The following is a 14,749-nucleotide window of genomic DNA, read 5'->3' as shown; positions in this document are numbered from 1 at the left end:
AAGCTAAATAGTAAACTGAAATGTAAATTTTCAATCTTTATTAGGGTATAGACAGTATAACTCTTAATTGTATTTAGTAAGCCTGTACAAGCCTGTACAAGTCTTGTTGTTTATCTATTTTATATACAGTAGTGTTTATATGTTAATCCCAAACTCCTAATTTATCCCTCCCCCACCCTGTTTCCCCCTTGGTAACCATAAGTTTGTCTTCTATGTCTGTGAATCTATACCTGTTTTGTAAATAAGTTCATTTGTATCATTTTTTTAGATTCCACATATAAACAATGTCATATGGTATCTGTCTTTCTCTGTCTGACTTAATGAATTTCTTTTCTTGATATAAATCAATAGTTCTAATCAACGATTAGCTAGTTAGGTCTATTGACCTCAAAGAAGTTAATTATTAATGATACTGTCTGAGCAGTTATTGAAAACCAATTCCAGCATTCATGGTTAAATAGGAAGAAAAATGAAAAGAAATTTACAGCACAATTAAAAAACATAACAATGATGAATAATGTTAAAGTACTTTTTTAGAAAAAAAAGATGCTTTTATCTTTCATCTAAAAATGAAAGCAAAATTAAATTCCACAGGAACTGTTAAAAGGATGAACATTCTTCCAACAACTGCATGAATAACAACATTCCTGCTCTGGCGGTTCCCTTACACAGATGCTCAGGAGCACAACCATCTCCGTTTCCACCCTGCATTTGCTTTTGCATCTGTGTCTGCATTCATGAAATTCACTTGCATTCATCTCTTGCATGCAACTAGCATTTCCAGCAAGGTGTGGTCTTTATTCAGATCCTTGCTTTTTTGTTGTTTCTCTTAAGGCTTTCATAGTGAAAGTCCTGGGTTAGCCCCTTGAGGTCTGCGGGTGGGCGATGAGTTCTGTGCTCAGCTACTGTCATGTTGTCCTGGGATCTTCATGCCCACAAAGCCCCACGGAGAGCAATGACTTCTAACCCCTCGCCATACATGTCTATCTGCACAAATTGGAATCCGAGACTCAAGGGAGCCTAGTCTGATCTTTAAACTCTTCATCTTCATCTGATTCTTCTCCTAGGAAGTGGTAAACTTTGATGTTATGTTTTTCAATTTTATCAAGAATCTATTTCTTCAATGGCGATCATTTTATCACTAAGGTTGTCAACTTTTGCAATTACAGATACAATAGTTCATGTGTATTATCTTCATAAATTTAGCTTCAAGTAATTTAAGTTCATGATCAGAAGATGAAAGTATAAAAACAACAATGCATCGTGTTCTCTGTGATATGACCGTCTGTTCAATACATGTTCATCACACAGATAACATTTGAACTGCTCATCAATGTAAGAGATAATATTCAACCCTGCAGTTGGCTATATCACCATATCTTGGTGTAACCACTGCTGTAAGTCACAGTTTGACCCCTTCTCTCTCTTTGATCTTAACTCTTTAAGCCTCGATTTGGAAAGTTTTTTCAATTGTCTCTGTTCCATGTAAAATTATTTTGTGTTGGAGATCAGTCAGGGGTAGTCTATGAGCATGGATTTTTAATCGTCAGTATGAACTAAAAAAGCACTTTCACTGGACTTGATTGGGAAGATTTACAAATGCAAAATAGTCAAAAAATTCTGGATTAGTAAGTAAACTGAGCAGCCTGCTTGAACATCTTTTAAAAAGTTTGGTGGGTCAGCAGAGAAGTCAAAGAGTGGATGCCAACTGACTGAGCCACAGACCCCACTGGCATCTGTGGTCATGCTTTCAAAAATATTAAAATAACAGATTTATTGAGATATAACTCACACATCCATTTAAAGTACACAATCAAGTGGTTTTTAGTATATTCATAGGGTTGTGTGGTCATGACCACTATCTAATTCCTGAATATTTCCATTACCCTCAAAAGAAATCTTGAATCATTCACAGTCATTTGCCACTTCCCCCAGCCCCTAGCAAACACTAATCATCCTTACGTTTGTATGAATTTGCCTATTCTGGACATTTCATGTAAATGGAATCATAAAATATGTGCTTCTTTTCTGACTGGCTTCTTTCACTTAGCATATGTTAGCAAAGGTTCATTCATGTTGTAGTATCAATAATTCTTTCCTTTTTATGGCTAAATAATATTCCATTGTGAGGATATTGCAATTTTGTTTACTCATTTATCATTTAATAAACATTTGAATTGTTTCCACTTTGGGGCTATTACAGATAGTGCTTCTATGAACATTCAAGTACACGTTTTTATGTGGATGTATGTTTTCAGTTCTTTTGGGTCTATGCCTAGGAGTGAAATTGCAGGTCATATGGAAACTCCATGTTTAGCAGTTTGAGGACCCACCAAACTGTTTTCCAAAGGGGTTGTACCATTTTACAGTCCTGCCAATAATGTATGTGGGTTCCATTTTCTCCACAGCCTTGCTAACACTTGTTATGGTCTTTTTCATTATAGCTAACCTAGTGGATGTGAAGTGGTATCTCAAGTAGTTTTGATTTGCATCCCCTAATGACTAATGATGTTGGGCATCTTTTCATGTACTTATTTTCAAATTTGTACATCTTCTTTGGAGAAATGCCTATTTAAATTCTTTGCTGGTATTTTAATTGGGTTATATGTCTTTATATTGTTGAATTGTAGAAATTCTTTTTATATTTTGAGCACGTCTCTTATCAGTTATATGATTTGCAAATATTTTCTCCATTCTGCGAGTTGTTTCCTCAGAATTTTGAAGGCACTTCTTCATTGTCTTCTGGGGTCAAGTTTGCTATTGAGGAGCCCAGTGCCATTGTAATTCTTTTTTTTTAATGGATTGAATTTTTTTTTAATTCTTGATGCTTTTTATGTGATATGTTCTCTCTTTCTCTCTCCTCCCCCACCTTCTCTCTCTCTCTCTCTTCCTCTCAGCTTTTAGGACTTTCATTTTGTCTCTAGTATATACTAATTTTTGGATAATGTACATTAATGGTGGTAATAAAAAATCCATTGCGTTTGGAGACAAATATTTTTATTACAGTAATTTCCAAATATATGCAAAAGTAAAGATAATAGTATAATGAATGTCTACATACAATCATGTTTAATCATATAGATTAAACAAGTACAACATTTTGCCTGTCATGTTTTATCCATCCCCTTCTTTTAAATTTTTTTGTGGAATATTTTAAGGGTAATGCAAGATATCCATTATTTCACCCATAAATTCTTTAATATGCCTCTCTAAGAGATGAGTTTTCTTTTAACATATTTATGATTTCATTATTACCTGTATAAAACTAAATAATACTGCCTTAATATTATCCAATTTTCCATTCATATTTGCATTTCTTCTAATGATCAAAATTTTTACTTACAACTGGATAACATAGCTTATTCAATCATTCTCCTATTGATAAACATCTGGATTGTCATCAGTCTTTTATTACTACAAATAACTCTATAATAATTATCCTTGTGCGTATGTCATTTGGCATATTTGCAAGTATCTCTTTTGGATACAGCCCTGGAGTGGGATTGCTTGGTCTAATGGTAAATGTATATATATTTTGTTGGATATAGACCAATATCTTTACATGAGTGTTGTGTAATTTTGTATTCCCTTGATGCAAAAATTATTCTGGAAACACATGTCCTTCAATTCTGGGAAATTTATTGAATTCTTTCTTTGATCATCTTCTCCTTCTCTTCTCTTATCTCATTTTCTGGAATTCCCAGTATTGGGTATTTTCCTTTCTATCCAGCTCATTTTATTTTGTCATCTTTTCTCTCCTATTTCCTGTCTCTTTTTTTTCCTGGGAAAATTTTCTCCACTCGATCTTCAAATTTGTCTACTAGATTTTAATTCCATCAGTCATATTTTAACTTTCAACAGCATTTTGATTCCATTTTCTAGATGTTTTCTTTTGTTCTCATTTTGGTGATTCAACTTAATTTCAATCAACCATTTTCATTCAACAAATATTAATTGAGCATCAGTTATTATGTCCTAGGTATTATTCTCGGCACTACAGAATTGGCAATGAATAAACAAACAAAATCTCTGTCTTAAGGAGCTTACAATCGAAAAGGAGCTCACAATCAAAAACATTCAATGTGTCAATCAGGTAGTGATAAGTCTCTGAAGAAAAATGCAGAGTCAAGGAAGGCTGAGAGTGACTGGCAAGAGGGGAAGTCAAAACAGGTTTCAAAGGCAAGGTGAGATTTGTGAATAGACTAGAAAGAAGTGAGGAAGTAAGATGTGATATTGGGGAAGAGTTTTTCAGGCAGAGGAAACTGAAAGTACAAATGTCTTGAGGTGGGGATATGGGAAATTTAAGGAAAGTCAAGGAGACCAGTGTGGCTGGATCGGGATGAGTAAGGGGGTGAGTGATCAGAGGTGAAGTCAGAGAGGAATCAGGGGTGTGAAATCATGGAGGATTTTGAGTACAGGGAAGGCATGGTCTGACTTTTACACTTGGAAATTATTGCTCTGAACAGACTTGTGGTTGCCAAGGGGGAGGAGAGGTAGGGGAGGGAAGGACTGGGAGTTTGCAATTAGCTGTTCAACATATTATATAAGGATGGATAAACAACAAGGTTTTATTGTATAGCACAGGGAACTATATTCAATATCCTGTGATAAACCATAATGGAAAAGAATATGAAAAAGAATGTATATATATATATATATATATATATGTGTAACTGAATCACTGTGCTGTACACCTGAAACTAACACAACATTGGAAATCAACTATACTTCAATTTAAAAAAAAAAAACCTAAAAAAACAAAAAACTATGGCTCTGACTGCCTGGTGGAGAAGGGACAATAGGAGAGCAATGGTGAAATAGAAGGAATGCTTGGGAGGCTGTTGCAATAGTGCAGGTAAGAGTTGATGGTAAATTGGACCCGACTAATAGAGCAAGAAGTGGCCAGATTCTGAATATACTTCAGAGGAAGAGCTGACAATAGTTGCTGAGGAAATTGAGGGCTCAAGAATGGATCCAAGGTTTTAGGACCAAGCATAGGAAGGGAATTGTTGCCATTTACTGTGACGAGGACGATATAGGAAGAGCCAGGTTGAGAGGGAGATAAAAAACTCGGTTTCAATCATGTTAAGTTTGAAATACATATTAGAGATCCAAGTACATTTATCAATAAGGCAGTTGGATAGATGAGTCTGGATTTCAAAGGAAAGGTCTGGACTAGAGATATAAATTAGGAGTGATCAATAGCCCATGCCATTTAGCGAGAAGGAAAGAAAAGAGCTCATGCCATTTAGAGAGAAGGAAAGAAAAGAGCTCCAAGGACTGCATCCTGGACATTCCAACATTCAGAGATTGGGAAGGTGAGGAGGAACCAGTAAAGGAGACTGATGAGGAGTGGTTGGCAAGGTTAGGAGGAAAACTAAGAGAGAGTCCTAGAAACCAAGAGAAGAATGCTCCTGGGGAGAGGGAGGGATTAACTGTGTCAATGCTGCAATTAGAGGGAGTAAAATGAGGACTGAGTACTATTTCACTGACAACAGAAAAAGCTGTTCTGATTGAGTAACAAGGGCCAAAGTCTAACTGTAGTGGATTCAAGGGAGGATGAAGGAAAAGAATTGGACACAACTAGTATAGATGCTGTTTTGTGAGTTTGCTGAAAGGGTGGCAGAACGATGCAGTGACCGCTAGGGACAGATAGGAGTTCAAGCGTGTTTGTACCTCCTCTCCCTCTCCCCCTGACCCACCCTCATTTTTAATTTGAGGGAAAATTGATGATGCAGAATAGAGAGAGGGCAGTTGCAGCACATCTGTTCTTGAGTAAGTGGGGGTGTGGAATTCATAAATACGGAAGGAATTGGCCTTGGAGTGGAGCTAGGACCACTCATCCGTTTTTCATGAGCGTAAAGGCAGAGTGGATGGGCACAGATGCAGGAGGCCAGGAGATTTGGTGGTAGTAGCTTGTAGACACCTTCTTCTGACTATATCTCTTTATTTGATGAAATAAGAAGCAAGGACATCAATTGAGGATAAGGATGGGGATGGAGATGTTGTAAGTTTGAGGAGAAAGGAAAATGTGTGAAATTTTTATTTATTTATTTATTGGAGTATCATTGATTTATAATATTGTGTCACTTTCTGGTGTGCAGCAAAGTGATTCAGTTATACATAAATATATACACATTCTTTTATATTTTCTTTTAAATTATGGTTTATTACAAGATATTGAATACAGTTCTCTGTGCTATACAGTAAGACCTTGTTGTTTATCCATTCTATATATAATAGTTTGCACCTGCTAATCAATCCCAAACTCCCAATCCATTCATCCCCCACCACCCCACCCCTTGGAAACCACAAGTCTGTTCTCTGTGTCTGTGAGTCTGTTTCTGTTTCATAGATAAGTGCATTTGTGTTGTCTTTTAGATTCCACATATAAGCAATATCATGTGATATTTGTCTTTCTCTATCTGACTTACTTCACTTAGTATGATAATCTCTACGTCCATCCATGTTGCTGCAAATGGCATTGTTCCATTCTTTTTAACGGTTGAGTAATATTACACTGTATATAAGTGTCATATCTTCTTCTTCTTTTTTATTTAACATCATTATTGTAGTATAATTGCTTTACAATGGTGTGTTAGTTTCTGCTTTATAACAAAGTGAATCAGTTATACATATACATATATCCCTATACCTCTTCCCTCTTGTGTCTCCCTCCCTCCCACCCTCCCTATCCCACCCCTCTAGGTGGTCACAAAGCACTGAGCTGATCTCCCTGTGCTATGCAGCTGCTTCCCACTAGCTATCTATTTCACATTTGGTAGTGTATATATGTCCATGCCACTCTCTCACTTTGTCCCAGCTTACACTACCCCCTCCCCATAACTTCAAGTCCATTCTCTAGTAGGTCTGTGTCTTTATTCCCATCTTGCCCCTAGGTTCTCCAAGACCTTTTTTTTTTTAGATTCCATATATATCTGTTAGCATATGGTATTTGTTTTTCTCTTTCTGACTTACTTCACTCTGTATGACAGACTCTAGTTCCATCCATCTCACTACAAATAACTCAATTTTGTTTCTTTTTACGACTGAGTAATATTCTATTGTATATATAAGCCTCATCTTCTTTATCCATTCATCTGTTGGTGGACACTTAGGTTGCTTCTGTGTCCTGGCTATTGTAAATAGAGCTGCAATGAACATTGTGGTACTGGATACTTTTTGAATTATGGTTTTCTCAGGGTATATGCCCAGTAGTGGGATTGCTGGGCCATATGGTAGTTCTATTTTTAATTTTTTAAGTACCCTCCGTACTGTTCTCCATCATGGCTGTATCAATTTACATTCCCACCAACAGTGCAAGAGGGTTCCCTTTTCTCCACACCCTCTCCAGTATTTATTGTTTGTAGATTTTTTTGATGATGACCATTCTGACTGGTGTGAGATGATATCTCATTGTAGTTTTGATTTGCATTTCTCTAATGATTAATGATGTTGAGCATTCCTTCATGTGTTTGTTGGCAGTCTGTATATCTTCTTTGGTGAAATGTCTATTTAGGTCTTCTGCCCATTTTTGGATTGGGTTGTTTGTTTTCTTGATATTGAACTGCATGAGCTGCTTGTAAATTTTGGAGATGAATCCTTTGTCAGTTGTTTCATTTGCAAATATTTTCTCCCATTCTGAGGGTTGTCTTTTCATCTTGTTCATGGTTTTCTTTGCTTTGCAAAAATTTTTAAGTTTCATTAGGTCCCATTTGTTTATTTGTGTTTTTATCTCCATTTCTCTAGGAGGTGGGTCAAAAAGGATCTTGCTGTGATTTATGTCATGGAGTGTTCTGCCTATGTTTTCCTCTAAGAGTTTAATAGTGTCTGGCCTTACATTTAGGTCTTTAATCCATTTTGAGTTTATTTTTGTGTATGGTGTTAGGGAGTATTCTAATTTCATTCTTTTACATGTAGCTGTCCAGTTTTCCCAGCACCACATATTGAAGAGGCTGTCTTTTCTCCACTGTATATTCTTGACTCTTTTATCAAAGATAAGGTGACCATATGTGTGTGTGTTTATCTCTGGTCTTTCTATCCTGTTCCACTGGTCTATAATTCTGTTTTTGTGCCAGTACCATACTTTCTTGATTACTGTAGCTTTGTAGTATATTCTGAAGTCCAGGAACCTGATTCCTCCAGCTCCATTTTTCTTTCTCAAGATTGCTTTGGCTATTCAGGGTCTTTTGTGTTCCCATACAAATTGTGAAATTTTTGTTCTAGTTCTGTGAAAAATGCCAGTGGTAGTTTGATAGGGATTGCATTGAATCTGTAGATTGCTTTAGGTAGCATAGTCATTTTCAAAATGTTGATTCTTCCAATCCAAGAACATGGTATATCTCTCCATCTATTTGTATCATCTTTAATTTGTTTAATCACTGTCTTATAATTTTATGCATACAGGTCTTTTGTCTTCTTAGGTAGATTTATTCCTAGATATTTTATTCTTTTAGCGGCAATGATAAATGGGAGTGTTTCTGTAATTTCACTTTCAGATATTTCCTCATTAGTGTATAGGAAAACAAGAGATTTCTGTTCATTAATTTTGTATCCTGCTACTTTACCAAATTCATTGATTAGCTCTAGTAGTTTTCTGGTAGTGTCTTTAGGATTCTGTATGCATAGTATCATGTCATCTGTAAACAGTGACAGCTTTACTTCTTCTTTTCCAACTTGGATTCCTGTTATTTCTTTTTCTTCTCTGATTGCTGTGGCTAAAACTTCCAAAACTATGTTGAATAAGAGTGGTGAGAGTGGGCAAACTTGTCTTCTTTCTGGACTTATTGGAAATGGTTTCAGTTTTTCACCATTGAGGATGATGTTGGCTGTGGGTTTGTCATATATCACCTTTATTATGTTGAGGTAAGTTCCCTCTATGCCTACTTTCTGGAGGGTTTTTATCATAAATGGGTGTAAAATTTTGTCAAAAGGTTTTTCTGCATCTACTGAGATGACCATATGGTTTTTCACCTTCAATTTGTTAATATGGTGTATCACATTGATTGATTTACATTTACAGAAGAATCCTTGCATTCCTGGGATAAACCCCACTTGATCATGGTGTATGATCCTTTTAATGTGCTGTTGGATTCTGTTTGCTAGTATTTTGTTGAGGATTTTTGCATCTATGTTCATCAGTGATATTGGCCTGTAGTTTTCTTTCTTTGTGACATCTTTGTCTGGTTTTGGTATCAGGGTGATGGTGGCCTGGTAGAATGAGTTTGGGAGTGTTCCTCCCTCTGCTATATTTTGGAAAAGTTTGAGAAGGATAGGTGTTAGCTCTTCTCCAAATGTTTGATAGAATTCACCTGTGAAGCCATCTGGTCCTGGGCTTTTGTTTGTTGGAAGATTTTTAATCACAGTTCCAATTTCAGTGCTTCTGATTGGACTGTTCATATTTTCTATTTGTTCCTGGTTCAGTCTCGGAAGGTTGTGCATTTCTAAGAATTTGTCCATTTCTTCCAGGTTGTCCATTTTATTGGCATATAGTTGCTTGTAGTAATCTTTCATGATCCTTTGTATTTCTGCAGTGTCAGTTTTTACTTCTCCTTTTTCATTTCTAAATCTATTGATTTGAGTCTTCTCCCTTTTTTCCTGGCGAGTCTGGCTACTGGTTTATCAATTTTGCTTATCTTCTCAAAGAACCAGCTTTTAGTTTTATTGATCTTTGCTAGTTTCCTTCATTTCTTTTTCATTTATTTCTGATCTGATCTTTATGATTCCTTTCCTTCTGCTAACTTTGGGGTTTTTTTGTTCTTCTTTCTCTAATTGCTTTAGGTGTAAAGTTAGGTTGTTTATTTGAGATGTTTCTTGTTTCTTAATGTAGGATTGTATTGCTCTAAACTTTCCTCTTAGAACTGCTTTTGCTGCATTCCATAGGTTTTGGGTCATCCTGTTTTCATTGTCATTTTTTTCTACATATTTTTTGGTTTCCTCTTTGATTTCTTCAGTGATCTCTTGGTTATTAAGTAGTGTATTGTTTAGCCTCCATGTGTTTGTGTTTTTTACAGATTTTTTCCTGTGATTGATATCTGGTCTCATAGCATTGTGGTTGGAAAAGATACTTGATACAATGTCAATTTTCTTAAATTTACCAAGGCTTGATTTGTGACCCAAGATATGATCTATCCCGGAGGATGTTCCATGAGCACTTGAGAAGAAAGTGTATTCTGTTGTTTTTGGATGGAATGTCCTATAAATATCAATTAAATACATCTTTTTTAATGTATCATTTAAGGCTTGTGTGTCCTTATTTATTTTCATTTTGGATGATGTGTCCATTGGTGAAAGTGGGGTGTTAAAGTCCCCTACTATTGTGTTACTGTTGATTGCCCCTGTTATTGCCCTTAGTATTTGCCTTATGTATTGAGGTGCTCCTATGTTGGGTGCATAAATATTTACAGTTGTTATGTCTTCTTCTTGGATCAATCCCTTGATCATTATGTAGTGTCCTTCTTTGTGTTTTGTAATAGTTTTTGTTTTAAAGTCTATTTTGTCTGATATTAGAATTGCTACTCCAGCTTTCTTTTGATTTCCATTTGCATGGAATATCTTTTTCCATCCCCTCACTTTCAGTCTGTATGTTTCTCTAAGTCTGAAGTGGGTCTCTTGTAGACAGCATATATACGGGTCTTGTTTTTGTATCCATTCAGCCCATCTATGTCTTTTGGTGGGAGCATTTAATCCATTTACATTTAAGGTAATTATTGATATGTATGTTCCTATTACCATTTTCTTAATTGTTTTGGGTTTGTTATTCTAGGTGTTTTCCTTCTCTTGTGTTTCCTGCCTAGAGAAGTTCCTTTAGTATTTGTTGTAAAGCTGGTTTGGTGGTGCTGAATTCTCTTAGCTTTTGCTTCTCTGTAAAGATTTTAATTTCTCTGTCAAATCTGAATGAGATCCTTGATGGGTAGAGTAATCTTGCTTGTAGGTTTTTCTCCTTCATCACTTTAAATATGTCCTTCCACTCCCTTCTGGCTTGGGGTGTTTCCACTGAAAGATCAGCTGTTAACCTTATGGGGATTCCCTTGTATGTTATTTGTTGTTTTTCCGTTGCTGCTTTTAATATTTTTTCTTTGTACTTAATTTTTGATAGCTTGATTAATATGTGTGTTAGCATGCTTCCCCCTGGATTTATCCTGTATGGGACTCTCTGTGCTTCCTGGACTTGATTAACTATTTCCTTTCCAATATTAGGGAAGTTTTCAACCATAATCTCTTCAAATATTTTTTCAGTCCCTTTCTTTTTTTCCTCTTCTTCTGGGATGCTTATAATTCAAATGTTCGTGCATTAATTGTTGTCCCAGAGGTCTCTGAGACTGTCCTCAATTCTTTTCATTTTTTTTTCTTTATTCTTCTCTGCAGTAGTTATTTCCACTATTTTATCTTCCAGGTCACTTACCCGTTCTTCTGCTTCAGTTATTCTGCTATTGATCCCTTCTAGAGAATTTTTAATTTCATTTATTGTGTTGTTCATCACTGTTTGTTTGCTCATTAATTCTTCTAGGTCTTGTTAAACGTTTCCTGTATCTTCTCCATTCTATTTCCAGGATTTTGGATCCTCTTTACTATCATTATTCTGAATTCTTTTTCAGGTAGACTGCCTATTTCCTCTTCATTTGTTAGGTCTGGTCAGTTTTTCCCTTGTTCCTTCATCTGCTGTGTGTTTCTCTGTCTTCTCATTTTGCTTACCTTACTGTGTTTGGGGTCTCCTTTTCATAGGTTGCAGGTTCGTAGGTCCCGTTGTTTTCGGTGTCTGCCCCCAGTGGCTAAGGTTGGTTCAGTGGGTTGTGTAGGCTTCCTGCTGGAGGGGACTAGTGCCCATGTTGTGGTGGATGAGGCTGGATCTTGCCTTTCTGGTGGGCAGGTCCACATCTGGTGGTGTGTTTTGGGGTGTCTCTGGCCTTATTATGATTTTAGGCAGCCTCTCTGCTAATGGGTGGGGTTGTGTTCCTGTCTTGCTAGTTGTTTGGCATAGGGTGTCCAGCACTGGAGCTTGCTAATCATTGAGTGGAGCTGGGTCTTGGTGTTGAGATGGAGATCTCTGGGAGGTTTTTGCCATTTGATATTTCGTGGAGCTGGGAGGTCTCTTGTGGATCAATTTCCTGAACTTGTCTCTCCCACCTCAGAAGCACAGCCCAGACACCTGGCTGGAGCACCAAGAGCCTTTTAGAAGCTCTGAGGTCTTCTTGTACTCACACATTTTATAATAAAGGACAGGGACTTCCCTGCAGTCCAGTGCTTTGGAATTCGCGGTTTCAGTGCAGGTGGTGTGAATTCAATCCCTAGTCGGGGAACTAGGGTCCCCCATGCTGTGCGGTGTGGCATGGCTGTAGGTAGGAGTCCTCAGTTCCTTGTCACATGGATGTCTCCTTAGGGCTGCTTGAGTGTCCTCATGACATGGCAGCTGGCTCACCCCAGGATGAGTGATCTGGCCTGCAGTCCCCAGAACTGTCATGGCTTCGGCTGCTGGGGCCCCTCCAGAGCTGGCAGCCTCAGTGAGGCCACCCTCCCCTCGGGCTCTGGGCAGTTCAGTGATGGTGGAGGGAAGAGACCCCAAGCCAAGAGTTCCAGCTCTGTGGAAATGCAGGCTCCATTCTCCATATCTTCTTTATCCATTCATCTGTTGATGGACATTTAGGTTGTTTCCATGTCTTGGCTATTATAAACAGTGCTGCTATGAACATAGGGGTGCATGTATCTTTTTGAATTAGAGGTTTATCTTGGTATATTCCCAGGAAGGGGATTGCTGGATCATATGGTAACTTTATTTTTAGTTTTTTGAGGAACCTCCTTACTATTTTCCATAGTAGCTGCACCAATTTACATTCTTACCAACAGTGTACAAGGGTTTGAAAAGGTGAAATATTAACCTAGGAAAGTAGGCGAGGAAAAGGAAGAAAGAAGGGTGTTCGTTCCGCTAATCAGCACTAAAGGCCCAAGTGTGGTTACTGATACCAAATTTAAATAAGGTCAGTCAGCCTGGTTACCTCATTTTCTTCCAGCCATGGTCAACTGCATAGGTGCACATGTGGAATGAGTGGAAATGGGGTTTGGCTGAGAGAGCTGGCAAAGTGAGAGAGCAGGGCATGGATGCAGAGTTGTGATGAAGTGTTCTGGGGGCAGGGGAGCTGAGGAAATTGTTGCTTGGAGGAGGGAAACTTAAGGAGCCAAGCAGCCAGGGTGTTGGGTAGACGATCTCCATACTGACATGCCAAATGTTACAGCTGGTTTAGTGCTGGAGAAAGGGACCACAAGCCAGGTGCTAAGATCTTCATGGAATGAGGGGAAGTGACCTTGAGATAGTCTAATAAAGGTGGTGGCTGACGGAGTGTGAACACTTGAGCTTCAGAGGAACTTCAGAGAGGTGTTAGGCAGGAGCAGACAGAAATGGAAATGGTTAGGAGGCCCCGTGGTGCAGGGGATGTGGGAGGGAAAACGGATACCACCTGCATCAGGCATGTGGAAAGCTATAGCTTTAGGAGAAGCCAGGTCTCTTTGAGGGTCAGAAAGTGAAGGGAATTTTCAGAGAAGAAATTGACGATGTAGGGGTTTTGCTGGTGATGGAATTTGTATCTAATCCCTTATTCCAGAGGTCAGAGTGGAGGTTCACAGCTAGGAAACAAAGGGTGGGAGAAGCAGTTTAGGGAATTCAATGCCATTGGGCTGAGTTTCTTGTGCTGTTCTTCTCAGTGACTGAGGGACACAGGCTCAGGCCTAACAGTAGTGGAATGTCGGTGGAGGGGGGGATAGTTTCTGCCATGAGCACAAGAGCTCTATGGGATCCCCTAAGGTGCATGGAAGGTGGTGCCAATCGTTCATGTGGGATCTCTCCAGAAAGGGATGTTCTTACAGGCAGCACAGGATGCTCTGAGGGACCTCTGTTCACTCAAGCCAGTGGCTCTGCCCAGGCCAGGGAGAAGCAGCCACTGGAAGGGGCTCAGGCTCCTTCCACCTCTTGGACAGCATCTCTTCCTATCACTATGAGTATGTCATTTACAGTGTGGCTTGTTGTTGTTTGTTTGTTTCTGTTCCCTACACTGTCTGTGTTCCTCAAGGTTCTTTTATCCTGTTTGTTTTGAACTCTGTTTGTAGGACCTGAGGCAAGAGTACCCATGGAAGCCCACATACTACATTTCTATCAACATAAAAAGCATAAATAGAGCTAACAAATTGCTAATAAAATATGTTCTAGACTTGTGGTTGCCAAGAGGGAGGGGGTGGAAGAAGGATGGATTAGGAGTTTGGGATTAGCAGATGCAAACTATTTTATATAGAATGGATAAACAACAAGGTCCTACTGTGTAGCACAGGGAACTATCTTCAATATCCTGTGATAAACCATAACGGAAAAGAATATTAAAAAGAATATATATGTATATATATATACATATATATGTATATATATATGTATATATACATATATATATAAATATATATGTGTGTGTGTATATATATATATATATATATATAAACTGAATCAATTTTGCTATACAGCAGAAATGAACACAACATTGTAAATCAACTATACGTCGATAAAAGAAATTTTTAAAATATTTTCTATTCTTCTACCTGACTACTATACCTTCATAATAACTTGGAAATCCAGGGTCAAATTTAAGGTGGTAGTCATATTGCAATATATGACTGTATCTAATGAACACATACACCTTAAACATACACAGTGTCAATTCTATCTCATTAAAAAAATCAAATTTAGAATTCTTGAGGAAGGATGCACCTTTCA

General features: G+C 37.8%; 1 pseudogene; it reads right to left on the bottom strand.

Annotated features, from left to right (window-relative positions):
- Window positions 1-898: 898 nt before the first annotated feature.
- LOC132431908 (septin-2 pseudogene) overlaps window positions 899-14,749 on the bottom strand; it is a 72,125-nt pseudogene continuing 58,274 nt past the window's right edge.

Source organism: Delphinus delphis, chromosome 10 (assembly GCF_949987515.2).
Source record: "Delphinus delphis chromosome 10, mDelDel1.2, whole genome shotgun sequence".
In the NCBI taxonomy this organism is placed as follows: domain Eukaryota; kingdom Metazoa; phylum Chordata; class Mammalia; order Artiodactyla; family Delphinidae; genus Delphinus; species Delphinus delphis.
The sequence above is the reverse complement of the archived record's forward strand: the minus strand, read 5'-3'. Positions and strand labels throughout refer to the sequence as shown.